Source organism: Lampetra fluviatilis, unplaced genomic scaffold, assembly GCF_964198595.1.
Source record: "Lampetra fluviatilis unplaced genomic scaffold, kcLamFluv1.1 SCAFFOLD_583, whole genome shotgun sequence".
In the NCBI taxonomy this organism is placed as follows: Eukaryota; Metazoa; Chordata; class Hyperoartia; order Petromyzontiformes; family Petromyzontidae; genus Lampetra; species Lampetra fluviatilis.
In genome coordinates, this window is record NW_027620726.1 from 15,001 (window position 1) to 28,978 (window position 13,978).

At 61.4% G+C, this 13,978-nt stretch overlaps 1 long non-coding RNA gene across 2 annotated transcripts in view; it reads right to left on the reverse strand.

The window, feature by feature from the left end:
• LOC144954318 (uncharacterized) overlaps positions 1-1,927 on the reverse strand; it is a 5,777-nt gene extending 3,850 nt beyond the window's left edge. For both annotated transcript variants that reach the window (XR_013641140.1, XR_013641139.1), the window contains exon 1: positions 1,856-1,927. This is a non-coding gene — a long non-coding RNA (uncharacterized LOC144954318). The remainder of the gene's footprint in view (positions 1-1,855) is intronic.
• Positions 1,928-13,978: the final 12,051 nt, after the last annotated feature.

A 13,978-nucleotide genomic window follows, 5' to 3' on the forward strand; every position in this document is an offset into this window, starting at 1 on the left:
TGTGTTTGTGTGTGTGTCTGTGTGTGTGCGTGTCTGTATCTGTCTGTGTGCGTGTGTCTGTATGTGTGTGTCTGTGTGTGCGTGTCTGTGTGTGCGTGTCTGTGTGCGCGTGTCTGTGTGCGTGTGTCTGTGTGTGCGTCTGTGTGTGCGTGTCTGTGCGCGCGTGTCTGTGTGTGCGTGTCTGTGTGTGCGTGTCTGTGTGCGCGTGTCTGTGTGTGCGTGTCTGTGTGTGCGTGTCTGTTTGTGCGTGTCTGTGTGTGCGTGTCTGTGTGTGCGTGTCTGTGTGTGCGTGTCTGTGTGTGCGTGTCTGTGTGTGTGTATCTGTGTGTGTGTCTGTATGTGTGTGTCTGTGTGTGTGTCTGTGCGCGCGTCTGTGTGCGCGTGTCTGTGTGTGCGTGTCTGTGTGTGCGCGTGTCCGTGTTAGATATTTTAGCCGTGGATTTTTGGGTTTTTATTGAAGGCGGAGGGGTTACCAGCCCCTCGCACCCGTCCAGAGGCCCCGTTTAGCCGCTGTGGTGCTCACAGACGCCCTGAGGGGTCAGGTCAATCTGAAATGCCTCCCTCCCACACAGACCACGACAGCGTTGCCTGTCCGGCACCACGAAGATGTAGGGGGTTGTCTGACCAGGTTTCAGGAAAAGGGCGCTCCCCTATAACCATCATTCGGGGGAAAAAAACGGGCGGTCCAATCTCCGACCCCCAGGAAACAGGTTCGCAGACTTGCTGAGCATTTCTGTGAGGCCCTGGGGGAGGGCAAAATCTCTCGGCCAGGAAAACATCGTGGCACAAAAGTTGGGGGATGACCCTGCTGAGGCTGCGGTGCCTCAAATATTGGAAGAAGAGGTCACCCCCTGTGAGTGGCTGGCTGAGGTGCCAGCTGTTGAGGAAGTACTGAAGGCGATCCGGAGTCTGAGACCAGGAAAGGCACCCGGCAGAGATGATCTCGCAAGCGAAATGCTGAGGGAGGGTGGCGCTTGTGCACAGACTGCCCTACGTGACATCATAACAACAGTCTGGACCACTGGACGGGTTCCGCAGGATTGGAAGGATGCCCTGGTGGTCCCCCTCTTTAAGAAGGGGGACCGCACAGACTGTAACAACTACAGGGGCATCTCACTCCTCAAGGTCCTCGCAAAGATTATTCAACATCGCCTTGCTAGGCACGCTGAGGAGAGGCTTGCGGAGCCCCAATGCGGTTTCAGGAAAGGGCGGTCCTGCACAGATGCCATATTTTCTGTCCGTCTGCTACAGCAGAGGTGTAGGGAATTCCAACAAGACTCACTCACCCACCCACTCACCCACCCGCTCACCCACCCACTCACCCACCCACTCACCCACTCACTCACCCACTCACTCACTCACCACCCCCCCCACTCACCCACTCACACACTCACTCACCCACCCACTCACCACCCCACCCACCACCCCACTCACTCACCCCCACTCACCACCCCACCCACCCACCCACTCACCACCCCACCCCCCACCCCACTCACTCACCCCCACTCACCACCCCACCCACCCACCACCCCACTCACCACCCCACTCACTCACCCCCACTCACCACCCCCACTCACCCACCCACTCACCCACTCAACCACCCACCCACTCACCCACTCAACCACCCACCCACCCACCCACCCACTCACCTACCCACCCACCCACCCACTCACCCACCCACCCACCCACTCACCCACTCACCGACCCACCCACCCACTCACCCACCCACCCACCCACCCACTCACCCACCCACCCACCCACTCACCCACCCACCCACCCACCCACCCACTCACCCACCCACCCACCCACTCACCCACCCACTCACCCACTCACCCACTCACCACCCCCCACTCACCTCCCCAGGGCGTGGAAGGTGAGGGTGAGGGGTTGGTGAGTGTCTCCTGGTGAGCGTCTAGCCCTCTCGTGCCTGTGTGTCACCACCCCACTCACCCACCCACTCACCCACCCACCCACCCGCTCACCCACCCACTCACCCACTCACCCACTCACCACCCCCCACTCACCTCCCCAGGGCGTGGAAGGTGAGGGGTTGGTGAGTGTCTCCTGGTGAGCGTCTAGCCCTCTCGTGCCTGTGTGTCACCACCCCACTCACCCACCCACTCACCCACCCACCCACTCACCCACTCACCCACTCATTCACCCACCCACTCACCACCCACTCACCCACTCACTCACCCACTCACTCACCCACCCACTCACCCACTCACCCACTCACCCACCCACCCACCCACCCACTCACCCACTCACCCACTCACTGACCCACCCACCCCCCACTCACTCACCCACTCACCCACCCACTCACCCACTCACCCACTCACCACCCCCGGGCATGGAAGGTGAGGGTGAGGGGTTGGTGAGTGTCTCCTGGTGAGCGTTTTGCCCTCTCGTGCCTGTGTGTCACCACCCCACTCACCACCCCCACTCACCACCCCACTCACCACCCCCACTCACCACCCCCCACTCACCACCCCCACTCACCACTCCCCACTCACCACCCCCACTCACCACCCCCACTCACCACCCCCACCCACTCACCCACTCACCCACCCACCCACCCACCGACCCACCCACCCACTCACCCACTCACTCACCCACCCACCCACCCACCCATCCACTCACCCACCCACCCACTCACCCACTCACTCACCCACCCACTCACCCACCCACTCACCCACCCACTCACCCACTCACCCACCCACCCACTCACCCACCCACTCACCCACCCACTCACCCACCCACTCACCCACCCACTCACCCCCACCCCCCACTCACCTCCCCAGGGCGTGGAAGGTGAGGGGTTGGTGAGTGTCTCCTGGTGAGCGTCTAGCCCTCTCGTGCCTGTGTGTCACCACCCCACTCACCCACCCACTCACCCACCCACCCACCCACTCACCCACTCATTCACCCACCCACTCACCACCCACTCACCCACTCACTCACCCACCCACCCACTCACCCACTCACCCACTCACCCACTCACCCACCCACCCACCCACCCACTCACCCACTCACCCACTCACTGACCCACCCACCCCCCACTCACTCACCCACTCACCCACCCACTCACCCACTCACCCACTCACCACCCCCCACTCACCTCCCCAGGGCATGGAAGGTGAGGGTGAGGGGTTGGTGAGTGTCTCCTGGTGAGCGTTTTGCCCTCTCGTGCCTGTGTGTCACCACCCCACTCACCACCCCCACTCACCACCCCACTCACCACCCCCACTCACCACTCACCACTCCCCACTCACCACCCCCACTCACCACCCCCACCCACTCACCCACTCACCCACCCACCCACCCACCGACCCACCCACCCACTCACCCACTCACTCACCCACCCACCCACCCACCCACCCACCCACCCACTCACCCACCCACCCACTCACCCACTCACCCACTCACTCACCCACCCACTCACCCACTCACCCACCCACCCACTCACCCACCCACTCACCCACCCACTCACCCACCCACTCACCCCCACCCCCCACTCACCTCCCCAGGGCGTGGAAGGTGAGGGTGAGGGGTTGGTGAGTGTCTCCTGGTGAGCGTCTAGCCCTCTCGTGCCTGTGTGTCACCACCCCACTCACCCACCCACTCACCCACCCACTCACCCACCCACTCACCCACCCACTCACCCACCCACTCACCCACCCACTCACTCACCCACTCACTCACCCACCCACACACCCACTCACCACCCCACTCACCCACCCCCCCCCCCCACCCCCCACTCACCTCCCCAGGGCGTGGAAGGTGAGGGTGAGGGGTTGGTGAGTGTCTCCTGGTGAGCGTTTTGCCCTCTCGTGCCTGTGTGTCACCACCCCACTCACCCACCCACTCACCCACCCACTCACCCACCCACTCACCCACCCACTCACCCACCCACTCACCCACCCACTCACTCACCCACCCACTCACCCACTCACCACCCCACTCACCCACCCCCCCCCCCCACCCCCCACTCACCTCCCCAGGGCGTGGAAGGTGAGGGTGAGGGGTTGGTGAGTGTCTCCTGGTGAGCGTTTTGCCCTCTCGTGCCTGTGTGTCACCACCCCACTCACCCACCCACTCACCCACCCCCCACCCACTCACCCACCCACCCACTCACCCACCCACTCACCCACCCACCCACTCACCCACCCACCCACTCACCCACCCCCCACCCACTCACCCACTCACTGACCCACCCACTCACCCACCCACCCACCCACCCACTCACTGACCCACCCACTCACCCACCCACTCACCCCCACCCCCCACTCACCTCCCCAGGGCGTGGAAGGTGAGGGTGAGGGGTTGGTGAGTGTCTCCTGGTGAGCGTCTTGCCCTCTCGTGCCTGTGTGTCACCACCCCACTCACCCACCCACTCACCCACCCACTCACCCACCCACTCACCCACCCACTCACCCACTCACCACCCCACCAACCCACCCACTCACCCACTCACCCACCCCCCACCCACTCACCCACCCCCCACCCACTCACCCACCCACCCACTCACCCACCCACTCACCCACTCACTGACCCACCCACTCACCCACCCACCCACCCACTCACCCACTCACCCACTCACCCACCCACTCACCCCCACCCCCCACTCACCTCCCCAGGGCGTGGAAGGTGAGGGTGAGGGGTTGGTGAGTGTCTCCTGGTGAGCGTCTTGCCCTCTCGTGCCTGTGTGTCACCACCCCACTCACCCACCCACTCATTCACCCACTCACCCACCCACTCACCCACTCACTCACCCACTCACTCACCCACCCACCCACCCACCCACTCACTCACCCACTCACTCACCCACCCACTCACCACCCCCACCGCCTACCCCCCCCCCCCTCCTCACCACCCCCCCACCCCCCACTCACCTCCCCAGGGCGTGGAAGGTGAGGGTGAGGGGTTGGTGAGTGTCTCCTGGTGAGCGTTTTGCCCTCTCGTGCTGTGCACGGAGATCCGCGGCGTCGTAGCGAAGAGCCTCAAAGTGACGCACGAAAGCGTTCAGGCGGTTGCCGTAGAGACCTGGGGGGCGAAAACAGCGGAGATGGAACGGTGGAGTTGGAACGAGAGAGATGGAACAGTTAGAACGAGAGATGGAACGAGAGATGGAACAAAGATGGAACGAGAGAGATGGAACGAGAGAGATGGAACGAGAGAGATGGAACAGTTAGAACGAGAGATGGAACGAGAGATGGAACGAGAGAGATGGAACGAGAGAGATGGAACGAGAGAGATGGAACGAGAGAGATGGAACGAGAGAGATGGAACGAGAGAGATGGAACGAGAGAGATGGAACGAGAGAGATGGAACGAGAGAGATGGAACGAGAGAGATGGAACGAGAGAGTTGGAACGAGAGAGATGGAACAGTTAGAACGAGAGATGGAACGAGAGATGGAACGAGAGAGATGGAACGAGAGAGATGGAACGAGAGAGATGGAACGAGAGAGATGGAACGAGAGAGATGGAACGAGAGAGATGGAACGAGAGAGATGGAACGAGAGAGATGGAACGAGAGAGATGGAACGAGAGAGATGGAACGAGAGAGATGGAACGAGAGAGATGGAACGAGAGAGTTGGAACGAGAGAGATGGAACGGGAGAGATGGAACGGGAGAGATGGAACGAGAGAGATGGAACGAGAGAGATGGAACGAGAGAGATGGAACGAGAGAGATGGAACGAGAGAGATGGAACGAGAGAGATGGAACGAGAGAGTTGGAACGAGAGAGTTGGAACGAGAGAGATGGAACGAGAGAGATGGAACGGGAGAGATGGAACGAGAGAGATGGAATGAGAGAGATGGAACGGAGGAGATGGAACGAGAGAGATGGAACGAGAGAGATGGAACGGAGGAGATGGAACGAGAGAGTTGGAACGAGAGAGATGGAACGAGAGAGATGGAACGGAGGAGATGGAACGAGAGAGATGGAACGAGAGAGATGGAACGAGAGAGATGGAACGAGAGAGATGGAACGAGAGAGATGGAACGAGAGAGATGGAACGGGAGAGTTGGAACGAGAGAGATGGAACGAGAGAGATGGAACGAGAGAGATGGAACGAGAGAGTTGGAACGAGAGAGATGGAACGAGAGAGATGGAACGAGAGAGATGGAACGAGAGAGATGGAACGAGATGGAACGAGAGAGATGGAACGAGAGAGATGGAACGAGAGAGATGGAACGAGAGAGATGGAACGAGAGAGATGGAACGAGAGAGTTGGAACGAGAGAGATGGAACGAGAGAGATGGAACGAGAGAGATGGAACGAGAGAGATGGAACGAGAGAGATGGAACGAGAGAGTTGGAACGAGAGAGATGGAACGAGAGAGATGGAACGAGATGGAACGAGATGGAACGAGAGAGATGGAACGAGAGAGATGGAACGAGAGAGATGGAACGAGAGAGATGGAACGAGAGAGATGGAACGAGAGAGATGGAACGAGAGGAGATGGAACGAGAGAGATGGAACGAGAGAGTTGGAACGAGAGAGATGGAACGAGAGAGTTGGAACGAGAGAGATGGAACGAGAGAGATGGAACGAGAGAGTTGGAACGAGAGAGATGGAACGAGAGGAGATGGAACGAGAGAGATGGAACGAGAGAGTTGGAACGAGAGAGATGGAACGAGAGAGATGGAACGAGAGAGATGGAACGAGAGAGATGGAACGAGATGGAACGAGAGAGATGGAACGGGAGAGATGGAACGAGAGAGATGGAACGAGAGGAGATGGAACGGGAGAGATGGAACGAGAGAGATGGAACGAGAGAGATGGAACGAGAGAGATGGAACGAGAGAGATGGAACGAGAGAGATGGAACGAGAGAGATGGAACGAGATGGAACGAGAGAGATGGAACGAGAGAGATGGAACGAGAGAGATGGAACGAGAGAGTTGGAACGAGAGAGATGGAATGAGAGAGATGGAACGAGAGAGTTGGAACGAGAGAGATGGAACGAGAGAGATGGAACGAGATGGAACGAGATGGAACGAGAGAGATGGAACGAGAGAGATGGAACGAGAGAGATGGAACGAGAGAGATGGAACGAGATGGAACGAGAGAGATGGAACGAGAGAGTTGGAACGAGAGAGATGGAACGAGAGGAGATGGAACGAGAGAGATGGAACGAGAGAGATGGAACGAGTGAGATGGAACGAGAGGAGATGGAACGAGAGAGATGGAACGAGAGAGTTGGAACGAGAGAGATGGAACGAGAGAGATGGAACGAGAGAGATGGAACGAGAGAGATGGAACGAAATGGAACGAGAGAGATGGAACGGGAGAGATGGAACGAGAGAGATGGAACGAGAGAGATGGAACGAGAGGAGATGGAACGGGAGAGATGGAACGAGAGAGATGGAACGAGAGAGATGGAACGAGAGAGATGGAACGAGAGAGATGGAACGAGAGAGATGGAACGAGAGAGATGGAACGAGAGAGATGGAACGAGATGGAACGAGAGAGATGGAACGAGAGAGATGGAACGAGAGAGATGGAACGAGAGAGTTGGAACGAGAGAGATGGAATGAGAGAGATGGAACGAGAGAGTTGGAACGAGAGAGTTGGAACGAGAGAGATGGAACGAGAGAGATGGAACGAGAGAGATGGAACGAGAGAGATGGAACGAGAGAGATGGAACGAGAGAGATGGAACGAGAGAGATGGAACGAGAGAGATGGAACGAGAGAGTTGGAACGAGAGAGATGGAACGAGAGAGATGGAACGAGAGAGATGGAACGAGAGAGTTGGAACGAGAGAGATGGAACGAGAGAGATGGAACGAGAGAGATGGAACGAGAGAGATGGAACGAGAGAGATGGAACGAGAGAGATGGAACGAGAGAGATGGAACGAGAGAGATGGAATGGAGGAGATGGAACGAGAGAGATGGAACGAGAGAGTTGGAACGGAGGAGATGGAACGAGAGAGATGGAACGAGAGAGATGGAACGAGAGAGATGGAACGAGAGAGATGGAACGAGAGAGATGGAACGAGAGAGATGGAACGAGAGAGATGGAACGAGAGAGATGGAACGGAGGAGATGGAACGAGAGAGATGGAACGAGAGAGTTGGAACGAGGGAGTTGGAACGAGAGAGATGGAACGAGAGAGATGGAACGAGAGAGTTGGAACGGAGGAGATGGAACGAGAGAGATGGAACGAGAGAGTTGGAACGAGAGAGTTGGAACGAGAGAGATGGAACGAGAGAGATGGAACGAGAGAGATGGAACGAGAGAGATGGAACGAGAGAGATGGAACGAGAGAGATGGAACGAGAGAGATGGAACGAGAGAGATGGAACGAGAGAGTTGGAACGAGAGAGATGGAACGAGAGAGATGGAACGAGAGAGATGGAACGAGAGAGATGGAACGAGAGAGATGGAACGAGAGAGATGGAACGAGAGAGATGGAACGAGAGAGATGGAACGAGAGAGTTGGAACGAGAGAGTTGGAACGAGAGAGATGGAACGAGAGAGATGGAACGAGAGAGTTGGAACGAGAGAGATGGAACGAGAGAGATGGAACGAGAGAGATGGAACGAGAGAGATGGAACGAGAGAGATGGAACGAGAGAGATGGAACGAGAGAGATGGAACGGAGGAGATGGAACGAGAGAGATGGAACGAGAGAGTTGGAACGGAGGAGATGGAACGAGAGAAATGGAACGAGAGAGATGGAACGAGAGAGATGGAACGAGAGAGATGGAACGAGAGAGATGGAACGAGAGAGATGGAACGAGAGAGAAGGAACGAGAGAGATGGAACGAGAGAGATGGAACGGAGGAGATGGAACGAGAGAGATGGAACGAGAGAGTTGGAACGAGGGAGTTGGAACGAGAGAGATGGAACGAGAGAGATGGAACGAGAGAGTTGGAACGGAGGAGATGGAACGAGAGAGATGGAACGAGAGAGTTGGAACGAGAGAGTTGGAACGAGAGAGATGGAACGAGAGAGATGGAACGAGAGAGATGGAACGAGAGAGATGGAACGAGAGAGATGGAACGAGAGAGTTGGAACGAGAGAGATGGAACGAGAGAGATGGAACGAGAGAGATGGAACGAGAGAGATGGAACGAGAGAGATGGAACGAGAGAGATGGAACGAGAGAGTTGGAACGAGAGAGTTGGAACGAGAGAGAGATGGAACGAGAGAGTTGGAACGAGAGAGATGGAACGAGAGAGTTGGAACGAGGGAGTTGGAACGAGAGAGATGGAACGAGAGAGATGGAACGAGAGAGTTGGAACGAGAGAGATGGAACGAGAGAGATGGAACGGGAGAGATGGAACGAGATGGAACGAGAGAGATGGAACGGGAGAGATGGAACGAGAGAGATGGAACGAGAGAGATGGAACGAGAGAGTTGGAACGAGAGAGATGGAACGAGAGAGATGGAACGAGAGAGATGGAACGAGAGAGATGGAACGAGAGAGATGGAACGAGAGAGATGGAACGAGAGAGATGGAACGAGAGAGTTGGAACGAGAGAGATGGAACAGAGGAGATGGAACGAGAGAGATGGAACGAGAGAGTTGGAACGAGAGAGATGGAACGAGAGAGATGGAATGGAGGAGATGGAACGAGAGAGTTGGAACGAGAGAGATGGAACGAGAGAGATGGAACGAGAGAGATGGAACGAGAGAGATGGAACGAGAGAGATGGAACGAGAGAGTTGGAACGAGAGAGTTGGAACGAGAGAGTTGGAGCGAGAGAGATGGAACGAGAGAGTTGGAACGAGAGAGATGGAACGAGAGAGATGGAACGAGAGAGATGGAACGAGAGAGTTGGAACGAGAGAGTTGGAACGAGAGAGTTGGAACGAGAGAGTTGGAACGAGAGAGATGGAACGAGAGAGTTGGAACGAGAGAGATGGAACGAGAGAGATGGAACGAGAGAGATGGAACGAGAGAGTTGGAACGAGAGAGTTGGAACGAGAGAGATGGAACGAGAGAGTTGGAACGAGAGAGTTGGAACGAGAGAGTTGGAACGAGAGAGTTGGAACGAGAGAGATGGAACGAGAGAGTTGGAACGAGAGAGATGGAACGAGAGAGATGGAACGAGAGAGTTGGAACGAGAGAGTTGGAACGAGAGAGTTGGAACAGCGGAGTTATACTGGTCGGAACGAAGTGGACCAGACCACCAATAGATTAATGTGTCCGTCCGTCCGTCCGTCCGTGTATCAACATCGCCCCCTACTGCAAACACTTGGCATGACCCTGTCCGACAAGATGGCCGCCCGCTCCCCCTGCGATCTGTGAACTAAACAAGATGGCCGTCGCTTCCGGCGCCTCACGGCGAAACTTTAAACTTCGCTTCTAATTTACTTTACTGAAACGCAGCACGTTTTTTTTAACACAGATACATTTATTAACACAGAGACGAGATACATTCAATCGCCTTATTTGTGCACGAAAAGCACGGCGCGAGGCCTAGTGCGGCAGGCTTCGCGAGGCCTACTGCAGAGAAGGCTTCGCGAGGCCTACTGCAGAGAAGGCTTCGCGAGGCCTACTGCAGGGAAGGCTTCGCGAGGCCTAGTGCAGAGAAGGCTTCGCGAGGCCTACTGCAGAGAAGGCTTCGCGAGGCCTACTGCAGGGAAGGCTTCGCGAGGCCTAGTGCAGAGAAGGCTTCGCGAGGCCTACTGCAGAGAAGGCTTCGCGAGGCCTACTGCAGAGAAGGCTTCGCGAGGCCTAGTGCAGCAGGGTTCGCGAGGCCTACTGCAGAGAAGGCTTCGCGAGGCCTAGTGCAGCAGGGTTCGCGAGGCCTACTGCAGAGAAGGCTTCGCGAGGCCTAGTGCAGCAGGGTTCGCGAGGCCTACTGCAGGGAAGGCTTCGCGAGGCCTACTGCAGGGAAGGCTTCGCGAGGCCTAGTGCAGCAGGCTTCGCGAGGCCTACTGCAGGGAAGGCTTCGCGAGGCCTACTGCAGGGAAGGCTTCGCGAGGCCTAGTGCAGCAGGCTTCGCGAGGCCTAGTGCAGAGAAGGCTTCGCCAGGCCTACTGCAGAGAAGGCTTCGCGAGGCCTACTGCAGGGAAGGCTTCGCGAGGCCTACTGCAGAGAAGGCTTCGCCAGGCCTACTGCAGAGAAGGCTTCGCGAGGCCTACTGCAGAGAAGGCTTCGCGAGGCCTACTGCAGAGAAGGCTTCGCGAGGCCTACTGCAGAGAAGGCTTCGCGAGGCCTACTGCAGAGAAGGCTTCACGAGGCCTAGTGCAGCAGGGTTCGCGAGGCCTACTGCAGAGAAGGCTTCGCGAGGCCTACTGCAGAGAAGGCTTCGCGAGGCCTAGTGCAGGGAAGGCTTCGCGAGGCCTACTGCAGCAGGGTTCGCGAGGCCTAGTGCAGCAGGGTTCGCGAGGCCTACTGCAGGGAAGGCTTTGCGAGGCCTACTGCAGGGAAGGCTTCGCGAGGCCTACTGCAGCAGGGTTCGCGAGGCCTAGTGCAGGGAAGGCTTCGCGAGGCCTACTGCAGGGAAGGCTTCGCGAGGCCTACTGCAGCAGGTGGTGGTGGGTGGTGGTGGGGGGGTGTTGACGCCCCACCCAGGCCCTCCCCACCCAGCCCCTCCCCACCCAGGCCCTCCCCACCCAGCCCCTCTCCACCCAGCCCCTCCCCACCCAGGCCCTCCCCACCCAGCCCCTCCCCACCCAGCCCCTCCCCACCCAGCCCCTCCCCACCCAGCCCCTCCCCACCCAGGCCCTCCCCTCCCAGCCCCTCCCCACCCAGCCCCTCCCAGCCCCTCCCCTCCCAGCCCCTCCCCACCCAGCCCCTCCCCACCCAGGCCCTCCCCACCCAGGCCCTCCCCACCCAGCCCCTCCCAGCCCCTCCCCACCCAGGCCCTCCCACCCAGCCCCTCCCCACCCAGGCCCTCCCCACCCAGCCCCTCCCCACCCAGCCCCTCCCCACCCAGGCCCTCCCCACCCAGCCCCTCCCAGCCCCTCCCCACCCAGCCCCTCCCCACCCAGCCCCTCCCCACCCAGGCCCTCCCCACCCAGCCCCTCCCCACCCAGGCCCTCCCCACCCAGCCCCTCCCCACCCAGGCCCTCCCCACCCAGCCCCTCCCCACCCAGCCCCTCCCCACCCAGGCCCTCCCCACCCAGCCCCTCCCCACCCAGCCCCTCCCCACCCAGGCCCTCCCCACCCAGCCCCTCCCCACCCAGCCCCTCCCCACCCAGCCCTACCCAGCCCCTCCCCACCCAGCCCCTCCCCACCCAGGCCCTCCCCACCCAGGCCCTCCCCACCCAGCCCCTCCCCACCCAGCCCCTCCCCACCCAGGCCCTCCCCACCCAGCCCCTCCCCACCCAACCCCTCCCCACCCAGGCCCTCCCAGCCCCTCCCCACCCAGCCCCTCCCCACCCAGCCCCTCTCCACCCAGCCCCTCTCCACCCAGCCCCTCCCCACCCAGGCCCTCCCCACCCAGGCCCTCCCCACCCAGCCCCTCTCCACCCAGGCCCTCCCCACCCAGCCCCTCCCAGCCCCTCCCCACCCAGGCCCTCCCCACCCAGCCCCTCCCCACCCAGCCCCTCCCCACCCAGCCCCTCCCCACCCAGGCCCTCCCCACCCAGCCCCTCCCCACCCAGGCCCTCCCCACCCAGCCCCTCCCCACCCAGGCCCTCCCCACCCAGGCCCTCCCCACCCAGGCCCTCCCCACCCAGGCCCTCCCCACCCAGCCCCTCCCCACCCAGCCCCTCCCAGCCCCTCCCCACCCAGGCCCTCCCCACCCAGGCCCTCCCCACCCAGCCCGTCCCCACCCAGGCCCTCCCCACCCAGCCCCTCCCCACCCAGCCCCTCCCCACCCAGGCCCTCCCCACCCAGGCCCTCCCCTCCCAGCCCCTCCCCACCCTGCCCCTCCCCACCCAGCCCCTCCCCACCCAGCCCCTCCCCACCCAGCCCCTCCCCACCCAGGCCCTCCCCACCCAGCCCCTCCCCACCCAGGCCCTCCCCACCCAGGCCCTCCCCACCCAGCCCCTCCCCACCCAGCCCCTCCCCACCCAGGCCCTCCCCACCCAGCCCCTCCCCACCCAGGCCCTCCCCACCCAGCCCCTCCCCACCCAGGCCCTCCCCACCCAGGCCCTCCCCACCCAGCCCCTCCCCACCCAGGCCCTCCCCACCCAGCCCCTCCCCACCCAGGCCCTCCCCACCCAGCCCCTCCCCACCCAGCCCCTCCCCACCCAGCCCCTCCCCACCCAGCCCCTCCCCACCCAGCCCCTCCCCACCCAGGCCCTCCCCACCCAGGCCCTCCCCACCCAGCCCCTCCCCACCCAGCCCCTCCCCACCCAGCCCCTCCCCACCCAGGCCCTCCCCACCCAGCCCCTCCCCACCCAGGCCCTCCCCACCCAGCCCCTCCCCACCCAGCCCCTCCCCACCCAGCCCCTCCCCACCCAGCCCCTCCCCACCCAGGCCCTCCCCACCCAGGCCCTCCCCACCCAGCCCCTCCCCACCCAGGCCCTCCCCACCCAGGCCCTCCCCACCCAGGCCCTCCCCACCCAGGCCCTCCCCACCCAGGCCCTCCCCACCCAGCCCCTCCCCACCAAGCCCCTCCCCACCCAGCCCCTCCCCACCCAGCCCCTCCCCACCCAGCCCCTCCCCACCCAGGCCCTCCCCACCCAGCCCCTCCCAGCCCCTCCCCACCCAGCCCCTCCCCACCCAGCCCCTCCCCACCCAGCCCCTCTCCACCCAGCCCCTCCCAGCCCCTCCCCACCCAGGCCCTCCCCACCCAGCCCCTCCCCACCCAGGCCCTCCCCACCCAGCCCCTCCCCACCCAGGCCCTCCCCACCCAGCCCCTCTCCACCCAGCCCCTCTCCACCCAGCCCCTCTCCACCCAGCCCCTCTCCACCCAGCCCCTCTCCACCCAGCCCCTCTCCACCCAGCCCCTCTCCACCCAGCCCCTCCCCACCCAGCCCCTCCCCACCCAGCCCCTCCCCACCCAGCCCCTCCCCACCCAGGCCCTCCCCACCCAGGCCCTCCCCACCCAGCCCCTCCCCACCCAGCC